The sequence below is a fragment of the Podarcis pityusensis genome, assembly GCF_964106645.2.
Source record: "Podarcis pityusensis genome assembly, chromosome: 10".
Classification (NCBI taxonomy): Eukaryota; Metazoa; Chordata; class Lepidosauria; order Squamata; family Lacertidae; genus Podarcis; species Podarcis pityusensis.
In genome coordinates this window covers 74,555,659-74,581,710 of record NC_138035.1, presented here as the reverse complement: position 1 = coordinate 74,581,710, position 26,052 = coordinate 74,555,659, and the positions used below count along the sequence as shown (strand labels likewise).

At 43.2% G+C, this 26,052-nt stretch overlaps 1 protein-coding gene and 1 long non-coding RNA gene across 2 annotated transcripts in view; both read left to right on the top strand.

Moving 5' to 3' along the window:
* The window catches only part of CAMK1D (calcium/calmodulin dependent protein kinase ID), a 241,532-nt gene that overhangs the window by 5,495 nt on the left and 209,985 nt on the right, over positions 1-26,052 (top strand). The window lies entirely within an intron of this gene.
* On the top strand, positions 14,510-23,246 carry LOC308486793. The gene is made up of 2 exons (XR_013991315.1): positions 14,510-15,394; positions 22,918-23,246. It is a non-coding gene; the product is annotated as an uncharacterized lncRNA (long non-coding RNA).

Below are 26,052 nucleotides of genomic sequence, written 5' to 3'. Positions count from 1 at the left end.
TTTTCAACTGATGGTACTTGTAAAACCTGACATACTTTGAAGTACCACTGGCTGAAAAGCACTGGTCACGGGAGCTGCTGTAGACATTGTGAGGAAAATGAGCCATGAATGAGTGAGTGAGGCTGACATTTCATTGGCTTTTGCTGTTCTAAAAGGGCCCTTAGGCTACCAAGACATGCATTTGTGCACAGTGTGTAGCTTGGGCCTGAATGAGAGAGTATGTGTGTGCCAGAAGCAGCAAAGGTTCCCTGGTGTTTCTCCCCACACAACCACTTGAAGCTGGATCTTTTACATCAGGGATGGGGAACCTGTTGTTAAAATACAGCTACAATAATCCCTGACTATCGGCCATGCTGGCTGGAGTCAAACAACATCTGGAGGGCTACCAGTCTTTCAGTTCTGATGTCTATTTTTGCTTAGAAAAGTAAGTGCTATTTAATTCAGAGGTTTATTCCCAAGTAAATATGCAGAGGATTGCAGCCTTGTTGCATACACTTACTTAGGAGTAAGTTCTAGTGATCTTTCAGTCTAATCTTATGCAGAGCTGCACAGGCCTAAGCCCACTGATGTAAAAATTCACAAAACAAGTTCCACTACCAAAAAACCTCTATTTGTCATATATTCTGTCATCGTAGCCAATACCAGTACTGATTTCTGACTGCTTATAGCTTCTGATAGCAGAATGCCAAACTGAAATAATTATATATTCTAATCTTGTTTCTGCTGCACCTTTTAAAAGGCTTTGAGCATGTATGTTTTATAGTAGCTACTTTTATAGAATTTACGAATAGCTAAAAGTTTTGTCCATTGTTCCTTAGTCTTTTCTATGAGGCAACTAGAAATTAATGCAAATTATTTTGGATAACTCTGGTAATTTTGTTAGTTCAACTACCATGACATAATTTTATAATTTAATTTTGCCCCGATACTGAAACTGAACCGTATTCTGCACTGACATGTGTTAGTGAGTGTTGATCATATGACTCATAGGTTTTTGTTTGTTGAAGCAAGCATCCTAACATTAGCTTCTTATGCTACCAGTTCATGATTGTAGTGCACAACTGGGACCATGGGAGGAAGGGGTGAAATAATATTTCTTCTGGTTCCTAGGATGGGGCAAAACTAGGCTTTATTTCACCCGGGTCCAAGACCCAGTTTGGCCCCCCAACACATTCGCATGCACACACGCACAGGCTGGGAGCCTCAATGGCACCCCTCTGGGGGTTTTACCTGGGGCAAAAGCCCTGGCTATCCCCCCCCCCCCCGTAGCTACGGCTCTGCCTAGGATCTAATAGCACCGTTTTTTAAACTAGTCTTGTGGAAAGCTGGGATAATATTTACATTTCTGGCTCTCACATGAGATTTTTAGGAGTCTGGTTGATGAGGTGTCTGCAGTTTTCCCAACACTGATGGCAAGTGCCCCAGAGACAGGCAAGTTTATGACAGAACAGTGCTTTTTCATGCGTGTCCCATGGCAACCCTGATGCCCCATTCAGGAAAGGGTCCCCCTTTAGACACTTGTTCCTCTGTTCTGACCACCATCAATTCCTAGCAGTGTTTTCCCCCTGGGTGAACTCAAGGGGGTGCAGGGCTGGCCTCTTCCCCACCAAATGTTAAGAGTGTGGCATTCACTATAACAACTTCATGGTGAGTACCAGAACTTTTTGGCTGAGGAGGGGAAAGCACCGGAGGAGCGCTGGAAATAGTGTGTGCGCATGCGCACGGGCGCTCCTCCGACCCGGAAGAGTGTGTGTGTGTGTGCACACTCTGGCCCATCCTCCGATGGACGGAGAGTCAACCGGCCCATCCTCCGATTAAGGTTGCCGACCTCTGAGTTAGACAAACTGTTGCATCCTCTTGAAAATCTTCAAGGCCTTCTTCAATTTCAAACTGACACAAACATGTTTTGGCAGTGGTTTTTATTTTTTATTTTGTACTAAGCTTACATATTGTAAGGGAGCTTAAGCAAGATGCTCACCAGATAGACATTGAAAAGCAGAGTCTATACATTTCTCTCTCTCTCTCTCTCTCTCTCTCTCTCTCTCTCTCTGTTCTTGCATTCCGTTGTATCTATTATCTTCTCATAATTAAAATGTAATCCCAATTTTATAACTTACATAGAATGTATTTATTTTAAACATTTCAAGGCCATGCTCACTTACATTAACAATCATAAACTGTAATACCACAGCTCAATAAAACCCTCTCATTTAAAACAACTGTCTCAAACAATTCACAGGCCAGCAGCACATCATAATAAGCTAGAACTTTAAAAAATGATTGACATAATAACCAAAGAAAATTAAAGGAATTACAGGCCCCTGCAGAGTATATGCTTTCTCAGTTAGGATGTATGAACATCATGGTAGTATATTTTAAAACAGATTTTGATTACAGTTATATTACTCAGAAACAGAGCAAAGATATATGTTTGCTAATTATTATTACTGTTGTAATGTTGTTAATTGTTGCTTTTACTGTATCATTGATGCACAAATCAGTCTGCAAAGCGATAAACATGACAGATGCATGCTCTGGAGATTCTTTTCAAGTCTAACTTGCTTCATTAAGCTGTTGCAAATAATAACTTTTCAGTTCATGCTTGTTTTCATACTCTTGAAAATGAGTGTAAAATTAGGTCCTATTAAGTAGGTCCTCTTAAGTGTTGACTATGACTCTTGGATATGTGAACACTATTACTGGTAGTAAGTTGAGAACCATATTATCTAAGTTCGTAACAACCAGGCAAGCCCAAATGAAACAATTATGATCTTTTGCTTATACATCATTTTCAAGGACAGTGGTAGCAGTGTAAACATGCCCCAGATCCACAGCTCTGTGGTGTGTTCTGTGTCATACAAATAAATGCCCAAAGCCAGTGATTTTTTCTAGGAAAAATGGTGTAGGTACTGTGGACTGTTGAGTACCGCCAGAAAAAAGCACTGATCCCAAGGTTTGGGACACCAACTGTGCAAATGATGGTGCCTCTTTTCAAAAGGAGAGTCCAGGGAGCATGTCAGTTGCTGGGTCAAGGTCACAGCTGATGCCGAGCCTTGCATTGTAGTGTCTGCTGTGGCTTATAATCTTGTAACCTGTAGCCTGCTGTATGCTGGAACACTATATTGATTTTTGGAATAAACCATTTAAACCTAATAACTGTGACAATAGCTCAAGCCCTGAGTCTGAAAGTGGGAGCTAGAACAATATGTGCTTTTTGCCATGTTCGAAAGGATGGTTTTATTCTTATGCATTTCTGTGCAAATTTAATCAGTCAGTTGAACGATAATTGACAATGCAATCATTCATGTGCTTACTCAGAAGTAATTTCTACTGTGTTCAGTGGGGCTTTCTCTGGAAAAGTGTGCATAGATTTGCAGTCTGAGACTCGTACAAGTTTTGTTCTCGTTCCCTTCTCGTGGGACAGGGAGCACTGCAGTGTGGCCCTGTCCTGCCATGCAGGGGCACACATGATTATTCAGGCAGGGCGGATCACGTGGCTCTTTTCAACAGACTTCTCACTCCCCTCTCTGGTCAGGGAGTTCCAAGATTGCTACCATAGAAACACAATACTTTCATTTGGCCAGTAATGTAAAGGGAAGATGTAACAGCTGAATAGAGATTCTGACTAGCTTGTTCTCACTATCATTTCTGTCCATTCTCCTAGGAGTGGAAAAACCTTGATTATATTAGGAAATATGTGTGGATTTGAAAACCAAGGAAAATGTCATTATATTTGAAGTGGAAAATTTATTTAGAATGCAGTGCTGTGCTGGTGGGGGGAGTTAAATGTTTCTGAGGGTGCAGTGGCTTGGATCTAAAAGCTACTTTCAGCTGTGCTGTGGGCCATTTGTCCTTTTCCACTTCTCTATGTGCAGCCCCCCCCCCGAAGAGCTGCTTTGGAGGATCCCTTCACACACACACACACACACACACACACACGGAGCCAGTGCTGGTGGGGGAAGCAGAGATGGGAAAGGTATCCCTCCTCTGCTGCAAGAGGGGCACCTGCCTTTGGATCCAAACCTTTATATTCCCGGTGAAGTTATGAACTACAAAATGTGTTCTTCCCTTCTACTTTAGACAAAATAGTTTTTGAGTAGAAAAGTAAAAGAACTCTAAGTAGCCTCTATCTCTGAGAGGCTTAAAGCAGTTTTCACACATCCTTAACATCCTCTTTACTGTTTGTGGCTTTCCTGATCAACTGACTTGAACATATGCCAACATCTACTGCTGCGTTTGCTTGGTGCTGCTGTTGTGGTTTCTTTTTAATTATAGCCCAGGGAAAGTGATGCTCCTTTGATGGCTTTAGTGAGGTGGTGAATATGATATGAAGCACTCTTGTTCATGTATTTACATCTGTGAGCTTTTCTCCAGGGTAGGGAAGAACCAGACACTTGCCTTTTTGTTTCACAGGTGTGGTGCCAGCCAGGTAGGGTGGTTGCTGGCCTAATAGTAGTTTCTAGTAATTAGCACCTTTCTGAAGAGCAGAGCCATTGGCCTGGACACCTGCTATGGTTGCCCAGGGCAACCCCAAGATTCCCTTGGGGAGCTGGCAGTTCAACCCACATTTACCCCTGCAATTGATTTGGCTCAGTGCCTCCAGCACCTGCAATGACAGGACTGAGACAGAAGTGAAGAAAAAACACACAATTAAAGTACATCTGCTATCATTACTATGAAGAAGGCAAAACTCTGCATAGCAAAGACCGGTTGCAAATGCAGGTCACTGCTGCAACAAGGACATTGACACATGAATCGGGGTGATGGCAATGGGCAAGCTCTACTAGCAGACTAGAGGAGAAAGGTTCCCTCTCAGGTCCACCCCAAAGCCAGTTGCTTCAGCCTGATGGTTCCAGGGATCTGCCTCTCCTCCTGCCATGCAGCGTGGCTGAATGGCAACCAAAACAGCCAATCGGCCAACCCCAGAAAACAAGAGGGGAAGACTCCAGATGCGTCTTAGGCTGCTCCCCCAACCAGTGGGTTCAAAGGAGGATCTCAGTAAGTGGGAAACCGGGGGATTTTGCTAAATTGTACCTTACTTGAGATGTCACTATATCAGATGGCTGCAGTGCATTTTTAAGCTTCACCCTCCTGTGGTAATAATTGTTCCATTGCTGAGACAATCATTCTTGGTAGGACTCCTGGGGTTCTTTGCTTTGTCTTGTGAATAATGTCTTCATTATGCATACAAACCAGAAAGCAAAGCAAGTTAAGATATCAAGCTTTTATGTAAACAGGCCAAATTATGTTAAGATGAAGTAAATACAGTAACAGAGGAGAGAGAAGGGCTGCATGAATTTTCCATTACATGATCAGTTCATTCTTGCTATTAAAATGCCATGTCTGAAGGTTTCTTTTTCTGTTTCTTTTTGAGTAAGACTATTGTTGCTCAGTATAGCCAATAAGACAAAGAAGAAAAACCACTGAAATATCTCAAATTTGTACATAAATAATTCAGCATTTCAGTAGTTGAGACAAAATCAACACCATCACTCAAAAGCTTTACAAAACTAGTCCAAAGTATGAGGTGAACCAAAATGTTAATGTTCTTTCCATAAAATACTTTCAAATCCATGTGGGTTTGCTCTATTTCCCACCACCATCAGAGTCCAGCTGGCTAGGACATGATGCAGGGCCTTCTCATTTGTGGCACCTGGAGTATGGCATTCCCTACCATGGGAGGCCTGATTTCTTCCCTTCTCCCCCTTTAAAGGATTTTCAAAGAATTGTGAAGACTTTTTTGATTCATCAATATTTATTCTAGTTTTGTTCCCTTCTTGCTGGAAGAGCAACACTAAAACGAATGAGTAGGAAGCTTACAAGCAATGTCGCCCTCTAGACAGAGGCAGGTGGTGGATGGTATGGCAGTGACCCATTTGCTGCAAAGGGGCAGGCTCCAGTGCTGGAGAGGCACCAAAGGGAGCCCTGGTCGTAGTAAATTCTACCCTCTCAGTCTGGTACATCAGCTGCAGGAATGGCAGGACATCGCTTTGGTCACTCATGCTCTGGCCATCTCCATACTTGATCATTGCAATGCACTTCATGTGGGGCTGCCTCTGAAGATGGTTTGGAAATGCCAACTAGTGGAAAATGCAGCAGCCAGGATGCCAGCCGGGGTCAGATGCTACTTTTGTGCCAGCTGCATCTGCTACTGCACCTGTGTATGTTCCAGTTTGTAATCTAAGATCTTCATCTGAGGTCCTACCTGTGTGCCTGCCAGTGAAATTGGTTAGGTTGGTGAGCACATGAAAGAGGACCTCCTTGGTGGTGGTCCTGCAGTTGTGGAACTCTCTGTTCATTCAGTTCTGGCATTCAAGAAGCCCTTTAAAATCTTATTTTTGCTATTGCCTTAGGATAATTTTGGTTAGGTTCAGTTTCTATCTGTGTATTGTTTTATGAGGTCTTGGTGCTAAGACGTGAGTATTCTAAAACTCAAATAAGTAAACTGACTTGTTGATGTTATGTATTTATTTACACTCCACCTTTTCCCCTGATAGGGATTCAAGGTAGCTTACCGATAAAAATAAAAACAGCTAAAAATGTAGGGGGGGAATCATTAAAACCAATGAAACACTGATAGAATTAAAACTATATGCATATACTAACAATAAAAACAGCACAATGTCAATCCCCTCATTATAAGCAGTCGGTTGGCAGGAATAAGAAGTGGGTGGCATAAAAGCTCAGCAACATGGATTTGGTGCAACTAAGGTTTGGGTGTGGAACTGGACAAAATGTGTCAAGCCCTACACATACACTTAGTATTTATATAATGCTTTAAAAGTTCAAGGCACTTTGCATGAAAAGTTTGTAACCTACACAGCAGCCCTGTAAGTTAGGCCAGTGGCGGAGCTTCATGCTCTGGCACCAGGGGTGGAGAGCAGGCGGGGGCGGGGCTGGCGCACGTTCTGGGGGCGTGACATGCTGCCTGCAGGGGCGGGGTGCCCATTCTGGGGGTGGGGCGGCAGCCGCGACGGAACCCCACTGGGATTGTGCTGCCGGGGGCTGGGCGCTCCCCCGGCCCCCTCTTCCTCCGCCAGTGAGTTAGGCCCTTATCCCTTGATCGCAGGTGGGGAGGAAAGCTAAGAGTGAGCGAGAAGAGTGTCCAAGGTCGCGCAGTGAGTTTGTGGCAGCAGCAGGAGTTGAACCAAGGACTTTCTCATTGAGAGCTTTGTCCGGCCCTCTTCAAGCACCCTCACTTCCCATTCCTTTCATGAGTTTGAGGTAATATCTGAAGAAGGCTGCTTCTCTTAGCCACCATGGTATACCAGGGAGCTCTCAGATATAGAGAGGTTCACACAGATGGCTGAACTTGCTATTCACATCTATTTATTTAAGAATTTTCATACCACTTAATAATGCCATTTCTGAGCAGAGTATAATAGGGATACAGGAAGACTACCAAAGAGCTATAGCACAACATCAGTTAAACTAAGACATTAAATAAGAAAAACATGTGCTGGGGTTTTTAAATGAAGTCTTCATCAAGTGCCAGAAGTTCAACAGGGAGGGGACCTGTCTCCTCTTAGCAAAGGTTTGAACACACTTGGATACGCACTGTGTGTCCACTAACAGTGATTTCTCTGAAAACCTCAATAATTGAGCAGGGATATAAAGCATCAAGTAGTCCTTAAGATATCTTGGACCCAAGTTGTTAAGGGCCTTGTAAATTAATATAAGAGCCTTGAACCTGGTGTGCAGCATATGAGCACGCAGTTCAAGCATTTAAGCACTGTGTTATGTGCTGGCATTAGCTTCTCCCAACCTACAGTCTAACTGCAGCATTTTGCACCAGCTGGAGCCCCACAAATTGCAGTAGTAGACTTGAGGTTACCACAGCCTGAATCACCATGGCCAGGCTGCCCCTGTCCAAGAATAGGCATTGTTGGTGTACCAGCCATAGCAGTTCAAAGACACTCCTAGTCACTGAGGCTATTTTAGCCTGTAGTGACAAAGATGGATCTAGGAGCACCCCCAAACTTTTCACCCGTTCCTTCAGAGGGTACAACCCCATCCAGAACAAGCAACTGGCCAGTCTTCCAGACATGGGAACCAACTACCACCAGTGCCTCCATCTTCCCAAGGTTCAAGCACAGTTTATTGGCCCTCATCCAGTCTACCACTGTGCCCAGGCAATATTCCAGATCTTGCACAGCTTCTCCTGACCCAGATGTTATGGAGAAACAGAGTCGTGTGTCATCAGCATGACACTTTGCTCCAAATCTCATCATGACAGCTCCCAACAGCTCAATATAGATTTAATTTTAATTTTTTAAAAATAATATTTATTAAGTTTTCCAGTTTAACAATCCAGTAAAGGCCACATTAAAGACATTTCAAATTATAAAATAATCAAACAGTCCATATATTAAGCCAAATCATAAAACTTTGTTTGACTTCCCATGCTCTGAGGTCGGAGGATTGCCATCATCTCTCATTTGGACTGCTTTCTTAATTAGTCCAGGTGGTTCCCATAAATCAATCTGATGTTAATCCTTCATTTGTTTTCACAGCCTCTGAGCCTCTGAGTTCGTCCAGCAAGCGAGTTATATCAAAACAGTATATTTCTGTGTGGGTGTTTATTTTCTTCCGTGTCTTTCACTTTCACTTCTTCCTGCCGGTAGTTATCCAATACAACATGTCCCAAAATGGAGGAAATCTGGCTTTCTGCCAGATTTTCCAGCAGATGTCCAAACCTCTTCGTTTCATCTCATACCAGAACAGATAAGCCTGAACTTTGGCTGGAAGCCTCAATTCCCATCTTCCGATCTTAACAGTCCATCAGAGTTAATTGCAAATTGGTAAATCTTTCCCACACAGTTAATAATTAGATCAAAATTATGTCAATATTACAGTACAGTACAGTCTCGCTTGCTTATATAATCAATTCAGACTTTCCAGGGGGATTTGCCAAGTAAAGTAGCAAACACGCAGTATATAAAAAAGAAACAAAGGAGGCTCCCCCCCTTCCGTTCTGACATGCCAGTTCCATAGTCTCTCTTCCACTCGAATCCTTTAGCTCCTCAATGGCTGAATCAGTTCGCAGAGTAGTTTATCTCCCCTTACTCAGAACATGTCTGTTAATTAAGTCCGAATTACCATCTTAAAAAACAGGAGTTTGTTCGCTCATGGCTGTGACTTTGGAGAGTTGCCAAAGAGACGCACAGTGTTTTCCACCCAGCGCCCCCTGGCCCTTCATTCCTACCAGCCCTGGGGGGGTTGGGAGGATGATTACTCCCATATCATCCTCAAAATATCCCATGTGAATGTAATCAACAGCCTCTGCCACGTCAAGCTAAACCGGAAGTGCTCGATATAGATTTTAAACAGCATTCAGGACAAGTTCATGCGCTGCAACACACCATAATACAAGGACCATGTGACTGAAGCACAATTTCCCAGGACTGTTCTCTGGATACAACCTGCTGGTAGTAATGAAGCCACTGCAAAGCAGTGCCCCTGCTACCCATCCTGATGAGCTGGTCCAGAAGGGTTCCATGCTCAATCATATTAAAAGATGTGATTGTAGGACTTTTTCTTTTTCCTTATTATGTCATCAAAGCCTCAAATCTCTGCAAGTTATTATTCTCATCCTATACTGTGTGCTGTAAGGAGGAGATTGCTTTTTAATGGAGTTGTGTAAAGATACGCCAAGGCTCTTCAAGATGAAAAAATACCATGTTGTGCAACTGTAATTTTGAAGCGCTGGCCATTAATTTTAATTAACTAGCCCCCGTATTTATGTCATCATAAACTGTACTGAACAGCAATTCTCTTGCTGAAAGCTATACAAAGGCTCCATCATATAAACACAAATGATAGGAACTTGGAAAAGAGCAGGAATAGTAGATAGACTGTTTAGAAGGACAAAGTGGATCTTACATACCATCACCATGTATTTAATGCTCTCTATTCAATGACCCAGAGTATAACACGAAGTTTTATGCACTTCACATAATCCCATCTGCTGCTTTCGTGGCTATCGGCACAATCCCATATATATTTCTGCTCTGTTCTGTGTTCAGTTGAGCTTACTCTCTTGTAGATAAGTTTAAGATTGCCATCTTAATGAATTTTGAGTACTATTCTCCCCCCCCCACCAATTCAGTTCATTCTGTGGAATCAGTGGAGCTCTTTGCTGGATTTCTACATGTCGTTAACATAAAATCAGAAATACTTCTGACTTTCATCAGCTGCAATATAGTCTAGCACTGGAATAGCCAGCATGATGCTGTTCAGATGTTGTGAACTGCAGCTGCTCACCAGCATAGCCAATGGTCAGGGATGATGGGAATTATAGTCCGCAACATCTGGAGAGCACCATATTGCCTACCTAACTTGGCAGTTCCTTTTGTCAGTGAAGCTGACCATGTCTGTGTTCATCATAAAATAGCTGGAGGTTATAAATCTTCCAGTTTCAAGCTTGCATCAGCATGGCTTTCCTGCTTGTTTTTGCTTCTTCCAAGGATTGCCTCTCTGAAGGATCTGCCTGCAGTACTGCTTTCCTATATTCTGTCAAAATGACAGAATTCTGCTAACGCTTTGTGAGAGAAGTCTGGATGAAGAGGGAGGAAGGTCAAAGCAATTCCAGTGCAATTCCACTAGTGTGTACTTCATTTGCTACTCACATATTATGCTTGAACATTTCTCCTTTATACTGTCACCTCCTGTGCTATTATAACACTAACAAGTTCACTTAGTAATCAAGTGTGACACTAAGTTTTATTTCCAAAATAAAGTTTGCTTATATCTAAAGCAGAATTCCCATAAAAATAAAATGTGAAAGACAGTCATCTTCTCCTTTGGTATTTCTATGGTCTGATCTACAAATGCACATTGTTTCCTTGATGTCTGTAGCATTAAATGATAAGTAGCATTATATCTGTAATGACTTGCTCATTACAGATATACTACCACATATATAATATTAATTTAAAAGGGAGTCATCCCAAATAATATGACTCAGTTCAGATGTCATGAACCTAAGTCTCTAAAATGTAGTTTGAAGGTTTTGGAATGTTCCATATGTACTTCCTCCCCATTTATCCTCTCCTTTTGTGTACAGCTTTCCTCTTTCTGTGTTTAGTTAATTTATCTATCTGTGTACCATTTTTAAAGGCTATATAATGTGCAAATAAACAATGTATCATAAAGACACTGCAGTCTCCACTGTGCCTCATTCCCAAAAGGAAACATGGACCCTTGGCTGAGCCCTGGAACTCCTGGCATCTCTGCACCACTTGGAGATTGGGGTGGCAGGCAGCGATATTTTCAGCACTGACAGAGTCAGTTTAAACTTTCAGCTGCCAGGCATCAGGTGTGGAGAAAACAACCAATGAACTTGCATGTTTTTAGGGAGCCAATTGTCCATATTTTGGGATCTTACAGATGGTTGACAAACATCTGCTTTAATTATTGCAATTCCCAGTTTGGGTGCAAAGGCAGGACATTTATTGAGCCCTTGGGCCCCCACATACATAGATGAGAACAAAGAAGTGCATGGCAACTGTTAAATCTGACACATCTCTATCATTGTGTCTTAAGCAATTACTCAACTCATTCTCTCATTTGACAAGGGAACCGTGACAAAATCAAAAACTAATTTGCAGAGCAGATAATATAAATACTCTATTTCATTTCCACTGAGTGTCACTTTAATAAAAACCTGACATTTTTAATCACTGGCAATCACAGTTGAATCATTTGCTTTCAGTAATATTGCTCATATAAGTCTTATAACCTATTCCAATATGGTGTAAGTTTACCAGATTTTCCCCCAAGAATTCGGGGACCCCCTTTTTTTTGGGAAAAAGAAAGAAGTAGTATCTTCTGTTTTGTGGTGTCTGTCACGCGGCCTTCATCTGGGCCCTGGCCTGCTCTCTTGGAGCGCTAGCCGCCATGGAGTAGGCTCCGGTCGGACCTGGGCTCGGCCACGTGTCATTTCCCTCCCGGTGCTCTCCTACCTCTCCTCCTCAGTGGCAGCAGCAGCAGCGACGCGGCAAGGTCAGGGCTCCCCTCTTTTTTCTCCTTCCTCTTTCTCTCTCTTCCTTCTCCTCTCCTTCTCCCTGCATCGGCTCTGGGGTTTTCCTGGCCCCGGAGTGCCGCTGGGCAGTGAGCCAGGTGGCTGGGTGCTCTCGCTCCCGGCTCGATTTGGGTAGCAGGGGGAGGGTGTCAGCAGTTCCCCCAGTTGATGCACCGGGTGTCCCCAATTCCCCCTCGGCAGTGGTGGCGGCAGCGGCAGTCTCAGCAGCCCGGAGCCAGCCTGGTAGCACAGTTGGCTCTGGCTGGCTTCAGGAGCTGCCCACTGCCGTGGCGCCCGCCATTTTGCCTCACCGGAAGTCCCCAGATGATGTGTTTTGTGCCATTGAACCAATCACACAATATTCATTCCCTACTAATAAATCTACAACACTTAAAATATAAATCCGGGGACATTAAATGAAATCCGGGGACATTCCAGGGACGGACTTTGTCCAGGGAGAGATTTGTAAATCCGTCCCCAGGAAACAGGGACATCTGGTAACCATAAATATGGGTACATGGGCCTCCAATCCACTCCACTGGAAGAATGAACTTGCCTGCAAAAAATTCATGCTGTGATGCATTAATTAGTCTTTAAAAGTACCCCAGTACTCTTTCCAAGAAAATGTAAAGAGCTGCACAGAATTAGACCAATAGTACAGTCTCACAATGGCGTGTCATACAGCAGATGCTTCTGAAGCTTCCCACGTGGGACACAGCATCACTCCTTTTCTTCAAAGTGCTGATCACGGCCATGGAAAGCTGGTAAGAGGCCCAGGCCAGATGGAAATGTATGCCCCATTTCAGTAATCTTTACCAAAGGGTCCATCTTTGCCTCTACGTACTGGGAGACTTGGAGTAAGCAACCTCAAAATCGCATGCCCATGCCCACCTGCTCCCCACTCTGTTCTGGCCTGGGGCTGATTCACATATTCATGTTCACTAGTTGATTTGTGACTTGACTCATAGCTAACTGCAGTCCAATGAGAAGTTTTAATATCAGGTGATATGAAACTTTCGTCTTGAGATGGCTCATTCACACCTGAAAGTGTTCTCTTGATGCTACAATTAACAAGTGAGGAACGTGCAAAGCATTCAAAGTTCAGTGGTTTTCAAACTTTTTTCTCTGGGCCATATTTCCAGAATAAAAATTTATTGATAAAAAATAGATCGGGGAATTTTTTTTGAGAGATGTATGGTGAAGTTGACATATTTAATTAGATAAAAATAATTGTTGATATTTATTAATGATTGGAAACTCCTTGGGTATTTTTGCATGAAAAAGAGCCAACGTTTTGAATTATTTTTATGTATAGCTGACAGATGAATAATCGGAAGCCCTACCTCCTTTTCTCTCCTCCCCCTTTTCTTTCTTCTTCCTTTGTTTTTGTTTTTATTTAGATTCGTTTTTTCATATTTTTGTATTAAAGGAAATATACTTTGTAGTTGATCTTTGCATTTCTTTTAAGCTTTAATTTTTTTATTTTTTAGAAGGAAAACAAAAAGAAACAACCCCAGCAGTGCTTGATTTATAACATAGAACACAACTATTTTGTTGTGCGTGGGCCTCCTTGAAGTGCTATATTGAAATACTATGCCTTTTGTTAAGTGGCTCAGAACTGTGTTAAGTTTGAACAGTTTCACAGGTTGAGGTTTATGCTGTTTACTGGAAAGTGGTTGGAATCTAGCAGGTGAGACACTTTGCTCCAAAAGTGGGGGCGATGACCAGTTTGGAAACAAGGAAACATGAGGGGAAGCAAAGTGGATCAGGCGGCAGTGTTTCAATCCCTTTCGGCTACTGGAAGTAATTTTGTAATGTGAAAGAGAGAAACAAATTCTGTGAAAAGGTCTTCAGTTTTTCAAGCTGTCAGTCATTTTGACTAGTGCTGGCAAAGAACTTTTAGGGTGAGGAAAAAAGCAGTGTGAATTCAGTGAGGTAAGTATTGTGTGCTGCTAGGAAATAATTCTGCCATGGCAACCAGTTTGCTTCAGGTCAGATCAGCTGCAAATGTGTAGGTGTTAGTTGTCTTTACTTGTTCTTTTCTGTAACAGACTCCAGAATCCACACCCCATATGCTTTTGGCTGCAGCAGTGTTTAAAATACTCCTATCAACAAGTACTCCTATCAAACAAATTTTCATCTCCCTCAGATACTTTATCTGTTCTCTACTAGTCTCTACAGGTATCCAACCGCTCCTCCTATCGCCCAGGACTAAAAACAGCTCTCAAGACATACATTTTGGCAGCTCAGGTGTTTGTGTTACTCAGTTATCAGTGCAAGCGCAAAGCATTATTTAATGTATGCTCCAAAGCTTCTGTTTTATTTCAGTAGGGAATTTTTAATTCTTGCTTTACCGCTTTGGTTTTATTACATTTATATCCCATATTTCTTCTAGGGGGCTCAATGTGGAATACCCCTTTCATCTTCACTACAACCCTGAGCGGTTGGTGAGACTGAGATGCTCACCCAGCAAAGTGAGCTTCATTGTTGAGTTGAGATTTGAACTCAGGTCTCCCAAGCTGAGTTGCATTTTAAACTCAGGCCCAACACCCTAAGCACCACTGACTTACTAGTTGGGTAGGGACTCTACATTTCCTTGGATTCCCCCTCCCCCTGCAAAACCCCCAAACTTCCTCAGAATTGGAAACCTCACGGTTGAGGCAAAGCTGCTCTGTGAGAGATCTGACCACAGGCCCAAATCTTTGTTTTTCCCAATGTTTTTCTTGCCATAGGGTAGAGCAGGAACACTGCCCCTCTTCTTCTCTGTTTCTATAATGTAGCACATTACAGAATGACTCAAAGGCGCAGTGTATGTGACTGTTCCTTCTCAGGAAACAGCTGAGGGTTGGGAGATTGCATGAATTCAGCTGAATACCCGTCTTGGGTATGTGGCACAGGGGTATACGTCTGGCGAAGTAGAGGAGTCCACCAAAGGAAGAGGAGCGCATGTGTAAGAAAGTGAACCAGCCCCTTGTTTAGTTGCCCATAGACTTGTGGCGATGCCTAGTGCCCAGCCATTGTTTCTGGGGCGCAGTGAGGCTCAGCTGTCTTGCCTCTACAGAGGCAAAGGAAGTGTTGTTGTTGTTGTTGTTGTTGTTGTTGTTGTAACCTGTGCCTGGTGGGGCTTTTGCTTTTTCACCAAGGAGCAGCAGCGGGCGCAGGGCATGTGTGCCTGTGTGTTTGCGGCCACCCCTCCCACGCAGCCCATGACTGTGATGCTGCACAGCCTGCAGGCGCAAGAGGCAATCAATCACAAGTCTACTGAAGAGTTTCTCTGATGGCTACTGGTGTTAAATGTACACCTGTCAATGGTGACTGCATTTGTGAACTCCTGGATCTGTGACTGAGCTCCAGGTTCCATTTTCCTCAGACGTAAGTAGTTTGCTCAGTTTGCTTTCCTCTATCTTTATTTACCTACTTAATTTATCTCATAGCAGAAGTGCTCTGGGAAGCCAGTGTGGTATAGTGATTAGCGTGTTAGACTAGGACCTGGGAGAGTAGGGTTCAAATCCCCATTCAGTCATGAAGCTTACTGGGTGACCTTGGGCCAGTCGCAGCCTCTCTAGCTACCTCGTTACCTAATGTAGTGTTGGGAGGGGCACCAAGGGTCATCGAGTCCAACCCCCTGGAATGCCTACTCCCTTTCCTGATACAGCTCAGGATACATGCATCCTCTCCTGGCTGAAAAACCAGCCAAGAGGCTCATGGTTGTACTTAAACAGAGGTAGCTGCCAGCCGGCCTGATCGTTCTCTGCCTTTGAGTCAGGCCCACTGCTAAGATATGGGGATTTAACCCTGTTATTCTGATGCACCTTCTCTTGAAAGAATATTAATGCAGCTGACCATATAGGCAAGTGGGGGGGGGGCAGAATCTGTGTTACAATGCACTAGGAATTTTCAGCAGCTTTATGTTTATTAAGGTATGTTTAGAAAGTGGTAAGATAAAGAGAGATAGAGAATGAGAGTTGCTTTTAAAAGAAAGAAAGAAAAGGCACAAAATGACTGGTTAGTGCTTACCTAACGCAAGTCCTAAAGGAACTGTTTCAGTGTATGTAGCAGAGTATTCTGCTATATGTCAGTATTCTGCTATATGTCAGGAGTGCTCTGATGGTGTTTCCTGCTTGGCAGGGGGTTGGACTCGATGGCCCTTGTGGTCTCTTCCAACTCTATGATTCTATGATTCTCTCAGGCAATGCCTGGGCCCCATTGCGGGAAGAGGAAAAATGCAAGTATTTCAGGCTAGTAAAGATGGAGACAACCTGTTTCTCAAATTCTGCAATTTTTATGTTGTTTGCAAGGAAGGTTTGGGCAGAGATTAGCAGGATTCAGCCAGTCAGGGGGAGGTAAATCCTGTGACCCATCACTTACACAGGGGATCATCAGTTTTAACTCAGCGTGTTGTGAGATGAGATAATAGGTGTTAATTTTAGTACCCTTTTCAGGGTTTCTTCCAAGAAAGAAGAAAATACCTGCATATTTGGAAGAGAAAAACACACATACACAGTGGCTATGTGTCAGCCACTATGTGTCAGTGGATTATGACTGAGGAGGTTGTCTTTGAGCAGAAAAGGTGCATTCTGAAGAACGACAGGGAGTTTCAGTTTCATTTGCACTAGTTATTATTATGACTAGTAGGTTAACCAAAGTGTGTTTGTCATCTAAGTTCTCTCTTTCTCTGGTTCTTAGGTAGTCAAACATGTGTTTCCTTCATGCTCGGCAGCCTGATGCCTCAGTATAATTCTTATCTTCCCGTATTGCAAAAGACACATGGATTTGAGATATTGGAAACTGGGTTGAAGCTGAATGCAGATAATCTGTCTTGCTGCATGAAACATGAGTCCTGCAGTTCTGTGAGGACTGCTATAAGATAAAATAATGATATGTGTGTAAGATTTTCAAGTCCCTTAGAGAACAAATACTTTGAAAAGTTGTACTAAAGCTCTATTGGAAGCAAAAATAGCAGGTGACATCTTCAGTCCAATATTCTGTCTGGAAGATCTGCATTTTAACTCCCACAACATAGACCCACCTCAAGAAGGGGTTCCACAGTTGAAAAAATGGTTTTCTTGGGAAGCAAATGTCTGCCTTCTCATTTTTTTTGCATGACCGTGTCTTTGAAGGGGAGAGAGGAATGATTAACCTCCAGTCCTTGCCAGTTGTTGCCAGTCAAGAGGAACAGTTTCATCTGTTGTTACTTGTCATAGCTAGCTGATAACGCATGATTTAGAAATTCCCATAATTAGTGCAGCATGTAAAAATCTAATATCAGGGGCCTTAATGATTCAATAATTTAATTTAAATTTTAGAAATTCTACCCTGCCTTGCTTTCAAGGAACTCGAGGGGGCCTGACAGGGGAACACCAAAGGGGGTGGCCCTTTGGGGGTGAGACAAGGGCAAGGGCCAGCCCCCCCCCGTGGTAATGTTATTAAGTAATTATTTAAATGCTTTTAGGTGTTTTAAATAGTTTTTAATCAGTGGTGTTTTGAATTTTGGCTTTTTTCTCTTTCTCTTCCTTTTTCTTTTCTTGGGGGTGGGATGGACGTTTAGTTGGGGCTAGGGATTGGTTTAATTTTAGTATGATTGTAAATTATTATTATTTGGGGGTTGTTGTTTTTTTGTTTCTACTATTTTTTTTGGTTTGTTGTATGGTTTGTGTTCTGTTATAAAGGGGAGAGGGTCAGGGCTGCCTGGGAGTGGGCCCCAGCCAACAGAATGACTGGGGCAGGTTCCATGGGTGGGGGGATGCACTGGGACATCTGATCTCAGTGATCATGGGTAGGAGGAGGAGTTATGCTAAGAGCAGACCATTTCATTACCGAGGAGGCAGGTTTAGTCGTTATTTGAGGACTATCCCTACCTCTGGGTCTGGTCTTGACCGGACGGATACTGGAATCAGCAAGGGATACCCACATGACCTGAAGGTGCTGCTGTGCAATGCCAGGTCAAGGATTCATAAGACTATTGCCATCCATGACTTGATCGTGGATGGAGGACTTGACCTGGCATGTGTAACAGAGACTTGGTTGGATGAAGCAGATGGGCCTGTTCTTGCCGCTGCTTGTCCACCAGGTTTCTCTTACGCACAGCAACCCAGGCCGTGTGGGTGGGTGGGGGGGTTGCAGTGATTTTTAGGAAGTCATTAGTTTGCACCAGGTGTCCTATTGGGAAGACCCAGTTCTCTGAGTGCATGTTCTGGAAGTTGGGCAATAGGGGCAATACAGGATTCCTTTTGGTGTACTGACCTCCCTGCTGCACCAAGGATTCCCTGCCCAAGCTGCTTCAGGTCATGGCAGATGTTCTCGTGGAGACACCTAGTTTGGTTGTCCTAGGGGATTATAACATCCATGCCAACACAACCTTACAAGGGGCTGCTCAGGACTTCGTGGAAAGCATGGCCTCCATGGGGCTGTCCCTGAATAGGTTTAGCCCAACTCATAGCCGCGGACATGTCTTAGACCTGGTGTTCACCTCTATGGATGTTGGTGATCTGACACTAAGTAAAAACGAAACTAAAGAAGTGCCATGGTCAGATCACTTCCTGGTGCAACTGGACTTCTCTGCGACCCTTCCCCTCTGCAGGGAGGTGGGACCGATTTGGATGGTCCGCCCCCGCCACTTAATGGATCCAAATGGTTTCCAGAGGGGATGTTTTATCCCATGTTGATGGCCTTTCAGCTGATTCCCTGGTGGCCCGCTGGAATGCGGAGTTAATCAGGGCTATTGACTGTCTGTTGTTTTTTTTAAAAATGATATTTATTAAAGTTTCAAAAAATACAAAAACAGAAAATAAAAATAGAAGAAAATACAAAATACAGAAAAAAGGATAAAGTTTTTAAGATATAGCAAAAAAATAAAAATAAAAGGAAACATACAAAATAAAAACAATTAAAAACACATCGTTAGTTTTCCATAACATATCCTCCTTTCACTTATTTCCCCGGACCTCCTCGTACCTCCCTTTTTTGTATTCCAGTTCAGTTTGTTAGTTCAGCAAGTCCTTACTATTAAGCTTTTACCCATTTATAAAACCTTTTTCCGTATCTCTTAAAGCATTACAGCTGGAAACCACTTAGTTTCTATCCAACATCCTTCTAAAATTCCTTAATTTTACAATATTTCTGTAAATAGTCTTTAAATTTCTTCCAGTCTTCTTTCCCCGACTCTTCTCCCTGGTCTCGGATTCTGCCAGTCATTTCCGCCAATTCCATGTAGTCAATCACCTTCATCTGCCATTCTTCCAGAGTGGGTAGATCTTGTGTCTTCCAATACTTTGCAATGAGTATTCTTGCTGCTGTTGTGGCATACATAAAAAAATTTCTATCCTTCTTTGGCACCAAAGGGCTATTGACTGTCTGGCTCTGAAGCGCCCTCTCCGATTGCATGGAGCCCGGACAGCCCCATGGTTTTCTCCAGGGCTGAGGGTGATGAAACAATTGCTGAGATGGCTAGAGCGCCGGTGGTGGAAAACTACCGTATTTTTTGCTCTATAAGACTCACTTTTTCCCTCCTAAAAAGTAAGGGGAAATGTGTGTGCGTCTTATGGAGTGAATGCAGGCTGCGCAGCTATCCCAGAAGCCAGAACAGCAAGAGGGATCGCTGCTTTCGCTGCACAGCAATCCCTCTTGCTGTTCGGGCTTCTGAGATTCAGAATATTTTTCTTCTTGTTTTCCTCCTCCAAAAACTAGGTGCGTCTTGTGGTCTGGTGCGTCTTATAGAGCGAAAAATACGGTAATTTTGAATCGAACTGAACGCTGGTTAGAGCTCAGTGTCGAGCCTACCAAGTAGCAATAGCCTTCGCAGACCCACTGGCAGTTATTAAACCGCTTCTTAAAAAAACCTTCTTTGGACCTGGCCAATATGGCCAACTATCACTCAGTTTCAAATCTTCCATTCTTGGACAAGGTGATTGAGCAGGTCGTTGCTGGACAACTCCAGACACGCCAGGAGGATGCAAACCATTTGAATTCCTTCCAGTCAGTATTCAGGCCTCATCATGGGACTGAAACTACCTTGGTCATGCTGGTCGATGATCTCCAGCAGGCTAGGTGAAAGCTAGGGTGAAAGCTGTTTCCTAGTTCTGCTGGATGTCTCAGCGGCCTTTGATACAATCGACCATAACATCCTTCTGGACCGTCTAGAGGGGCTGGGAGCTGGGGACACTGTTATACAGTGGTTCCACTCCTCCTGGGCCATGTCCAGAAAGTGGTGTTGGGGGATGAGTGTTCAGACCCCTGGGCTCTCACTTGTGGGGTGTCTCAGGGTCCTGTCCTCTCCCCCATGCTTTTCAACATCTATATGAAGTCACTGGGAGAGATCATCAGGGGGTTTGGGCTGGGTGTTCATCAGTATGCGGATGATACCCAGCTAAACCTCTCTTTCAAATTAGAACCAGTGAAGGCAGTGAATTGTCCTGTGTGAGTGTCTGGAGGTGGTTGGAGGATGGATGGTGGCTAACAGATTGAGGTTGAATCCTGACAAGACAGAAGTACTGTTTTGGGGGGACAGGAGGCAGGCAGGTATGGAGGACTCCCTGGTCCTGAATGGAGTAACTGTGCCCCTGAAGGACCAAGTGCACAGCCTGAGAGTCATTTTGGACTCACAGCTATCCATGGAGGCACAGGTCAATTCTGTGTCCAGGGCAGCTATCTACCAGCTCCATCTGGTACGCAGGCTGAGACTCTATCTGCCCACAGACTGTCTCGCCGGAGTGGTGTATGCTCTAGTTATCTCCCGCCTGGACTACTGCAATGCACTCTATGTGGGGCTACATTTGAAGGAGAACCGGAAACTACAACTAATCCAGAATGCGGCAGCTAGACTGAGAGCGGCCACCGAGACCACATAGCACCGGTCCTGAAAACCTACATTGGCTCCCAGTACTTTTCCGAGCACAATTCAAAGTGTTGGTGCTGACCTTTAAAGCCCTAAATGGCCTTGGCCCAGTAGACCTGAAGGCATGTCTCCACCCCCATCGTTCAGCCCGGACATTGAGATCCAGCTCTGAGGGTCTTCTGGCGGTTCCCTCCCAGCGAGAAGTGAGGTTATAGGTGGTGGCACCCACCCTTCGGATGTCAAGGAAATAAACAACTACAGTGGTACCTCGGGTTACAGACGCTTCAGGTTACAGACTCCGCTAACCCAGAAATAGTACCTCGGGTTAAGAACTTTGCTTCACGCAGTGGCGACGTGACGGCAGCGGGAGGCCCCATTAGCTAAAGTGATGCTTCAGGTTAAGAATAGCTTCAGGTTAAGAATGGACCTCCAGGACGAATTAAGTTCTTAACCCGAGGTACCATTGTATCTGACTTTTAGAAGACATCTGAAGGCAGCCCTGTTTAGGAAAGTTTTTAATGTTTGATGTTTTATCGCTTTATTATTATTATTATTATTATTATTATTACTACTACTTATATTCTGTTTGGAGCCGCCCAGAGTGGCTGGAGAAACCCAGTCAGATGAGCAGGGTATAAAAAATAAATTATTATTATTATTATTATTATTATTATTATTATTATTGATTGATTATAATGGCACATAACAAGACAGATGATATTCTAGACTAATCCCAGTACAATAAAACAGAAATTCAGCAGTCATTAAAACAAACAAAATCTAACCCAGCACAGGCATTTTTAAATCAGCCAGAAGCCTTATGAAAAATTCCTTCACCAGACATCTTGTGCATATGACTTTAAAGTCTTTTCCTGGGAGATCTCTAAATGAGGCTCTTGGATGATCATAGAATTGTAGAGTTGGAGGGGACCATGAGGGTCATCTAGTCCAACCCCCTGTAATGCAAATCTTTTTGCCCGACTTGGGGCTCAAACACACAACCTTGAGATTAAGAGTCTCATGCTGTACCGACTGAGCTATCCTGGAGGCTGAAGGAATACAGTTAAGGGCCCCGGCAGACTTCATTTGCAGAGCATTGCATAAGGTGAATGCCACAACAAGGAGCTTTAGAAGTAGGGGCAAAACAGGAATTACATTAGTGCTTTGTTTTTCTTTTCTTTGGAAGATCATGCTAACCAGAGGGTATGTTCAGAGCACAGCAATCCCCTTTAAAAAGGCTTCTGAATGATTTATCCCACAGTAATACACACAAATAATGCTATAGTGCTTCTCTTGTAATATACATGTGGCATCACTTTCCTGCCCTTCCCTTTTGTTAAGCTCAAAGTAGCTTTCATGATGATCCTAACAGTTCCATGCCCTGGGTTCAAAAACGCTGTCAATTCTTTAATAGACATAGGATGCCATCCTGTGCACATTTGGTTGGATAGAAGTTATAATGAAATCAGAAGCGGATCCTTCTGAGCATGCATGCACTGGGTCAGAATATTTAAGAATGCCTGGCCAACATGCAGTCAGCAGTGTGGCTGCTGAAGTATTATCATTTGAAAACAAGCAGTTAGACTTCCATAATGAGACTGAACAGGATTCCCCAGGTTTTCAAATGTGAATTCCACATAGTCCAGCTTGCCTTTTCCCAGTCTCAAGACTCAGATCACCCTCATGGTATAAAATGAGTTTGAAGGTTAATATTAATGTAACAGCATCAATGTGTGAAGTGTTTTACAGTGTAACTGAAGCACTCCTTTGCCTTAAAAAAGTCAGGTCCCTGCCCCAAAGAGCTTACAATCAAAATCTTAACAGTAGTGGGAGACAACAGAAAGATGGGAGGGTCCGTTTGGGAGCTGTTATTATAAACCAAGGATTTCCAGATGTGGCCACCTGAAAATTAAAGCATGCAAGGCACTTTGAGCTTTTTTATTTTTAAGAAACCAAGCAAGTGTTCTATATTTATTGGAAAACGTGCTCCTCCTCTTGCTTGTCAAGTCAGAGAGTACCTGTCTATTTTTATTCCTCATCTCATTTTGTGCCTGTCTCTCAGCTCGTCAGATTGCAGCAGTTCTTTCCCAGTTTGGAGGTGAAGAAGCTGCTTTAGAACTTGGATGGCTGTGGGAAGGCTGTTGCACATTGAATTTGTAATGTGGAACTTTGTTCAAGGGATGCTGGTGATGAATGATTCTGGAACTGTCTTTTTCTCCTTTTATGATTCATGGGATTCTCCTCATCAGAATAACCTTTTGGAGATTTTAACCCAAAGCTTCTTCAGTGGCAAAACAGTCTTTCATCATTCAAAAAGAGGATGAAATATCCCAGAACACTCAGCAAAGAAAATGTATGCAGAATGTTTCATAAAGCCCTGAATAAAGCTGCCTTCTTCGTCGTCGTCTTCTTCTTTTGTTAGTGCTGGAGGCAGATGGCTGCAGAGAAAAGATACTGTCATGTCAAGTTGAGCTTTATGTCCTCAGCTCACCCCTTCTGTTAGCCAGCCTCTCTAGCGCCCAGTCAGCATTTTCTTCTGGTTTCATGGCAGTTTTCATGTCTATGCCTGGCTTATGAAAATAAATGGAGAGTGTAGTTTCCCATCATTATCAGTCACAAGTGCAAATATATGTGTTGCTGTGGTTTAAAGTGTGAGTTCAGAAACACTCAGCACTGGTCTAGTTTGGAAGTCAATGCAATTTGTGGTGTTGGCTTTAGCAGACAGGAATGGTGTGTAATACTTCATATCACAATAGCAATGGAGGTGGCATTATTTTTCTTAACTTGCATAAACATACCTCCTGACTACATTGGCAAAATTACAGTCTTTATTTGCTAGGAAAGCTTTGTGGCTTCTCTGGCATTAGAATGAGAGGTTTTGAGCAGTGCAGGTGCTGTCAGTGGAAGTGACAGGGAGGAGGAAGGGGAAAGAATTTCTTCAAGGAAGGAAGTTACAGAAAGTAAGTGCAAGAATTTAGAAGATGCTGGATGCTTGTGGTGAGTAAGAGTTTCCCTTTAAGGGATCAAGCAAGGAAGCATTTATAAATTGGAAAATAGTTCAGTTTTTCTTTGAAGCTTCCCCCATATGCTACATAGCTTCATTGAAATAAATGAAATGAAGTTCATGGGAAATTTATGGGAGCATTGACATGCAGGTGACGGACTCTCCCTCCTTGGAGGTTTTTAAGCAGAGGTTGGATAGCCATCTGTCATGTATGATCTAGCTGAGGGTTCCCTTCCATCTACAATTATATGATTCTACAATGTGGAAATAGTAAAGCACATCCTTTTCCTCTGGCTGCTCCTCAGCCCTAAACTTTCTGAAGCTGCTTCAGTCTCTTAAAAATGGCCCTGGGGCCGTGCATAAGGCTCCAGGACATGGCCTGAAGCCACAGGATGCAGCATGTTTGCTGAGTCTAAACCAGGCTTCCTCAGCCTCAGCCCTCCAGATGTCTTGAGACTACAATTCCTATCATCCCTGACCACTGGTCCTGCTAGCTAGGGATCATGGGAGTTGTAGGCCAAAAACAACTTGAGGAAGCCTGGTCTAGACAGATCTGGGTTTTGTTAATCCCTGGTTGAGAGGCCAATTTGGAACCCTGTGTACCATGTCTTGATTTCCATGATGGAAGAGGGGCAGGATATAAATATAATAGTGTAAATGACCACGTAACATATAATTAGCCCTTCAGTTTGCCATTATCTAAATATCTGTAAGTTACATAGATAAAAGAATATGCAGATCATGAGATAATAATGATTGCACAATGCGAAGTCCTTGAGTTGCAGAATTAATGGGATTGCACTCCCTCATATATCTCCAGGAGTCATATTATTTCTAGACTTCAGACTCTGCTGTAGAGAGAAAGTATTATTTTTAATGTGTATTACTATGGGAGGAAGTCAACATTTTCAATTGGAATTGCAGAGTTAATTCTTTCCCCCCTTTGGCATTAAAGCTCTGCGATTAATATCTGCCTCTGAGCTTGCCACATTAGAGCATTCAGCATCCATCAAGAAAAAATCTCCAAGTCTAAACAGTTTCATTATGCATACTTATCTGCTTGGAAGGTAAAAGTGGTTTATCTCTTTCCTCTTTGAAGCACGGTGCTGGGCTGACAGATTGTCCTTTGATTTCTTATGAACTGGCAAGAAAAAGAGAATGACTTTGAGCCTTCTCTGGCAATGCACAACAACTACTCAAAATGCTTTTGTATTCTGCAGGATCAGGTAATCAAGGTTGGATAAGCCATGACGCTGAGCATCCACGCACGCATTCAGTAAGGACTCCTGGAACAATCCTTCTGTGGCCACTGTGCCACTTCAGAATACCAATGCATTTCATTGTTTTTATAAAGATTTCTGTACCCTGCCCTGAGATCTATATGATACAAGGTGGGCTATGGATATGTTTAAATATAAGTAGGGTAATTGTATGACTAAATGCTTTTAACGCCAAAACTTCCCTGCCTATGGAAAGCTAGTATGCCAGAGGTATGTCCTGATGTCCTAGATTTCTAGGTGCTACATGTTTTTTATACGGCGAGATTCACTCACATTGTTTTTACAGTTGCACTCTGAAGTTGTACAGCCCAAGAAAAGCTGTACCACATGCTTTTACTGAACATGTACATTGGCTTTGAGTACTCTACAGGGTAGGACCACAGGCAACTGAGTCCCCAACTTTGATGCAATTATCTGTTTCTTTTCTTTCTTTTTTGGTTTCCATTTTTATTGTAAATTTCTGTGCTACATAGAGGCATGGTAGGTCAAGCCCTAAATGCAGCAAACAACAAAAATGCAAGTTTCAAACGGAAATGAGAGGCGGAAGGAAAAGCCTGTCACATAAGACAGGCAAATCTTACAACAAAGTACAGGATTACATATACATTTTGGATTACATCAGTCATGTGAACACAGTTTAAAAACTCAGCACTGGAAGGTAGAAAAGCTTCCTATCCAGGAATGTATAGAGGTGTGTTTTAGGGTGCACATTAACACCCACATGAGCTGAATGAAAGTCTTAGCAGGTGCAGGGATTTCATGAAAGACAGGTTGATATGGGAAGAGTTCCATAACAGTAGGAAGTTTTTAAAAAACTGCTGTAGGGTGATGCTCCCTTGAGTACTAACACAAAGATAAAGCACCACGCTACCTACAGGGTGGCAGGGATGTAGAGGCGCCCCTGGGTTATGAA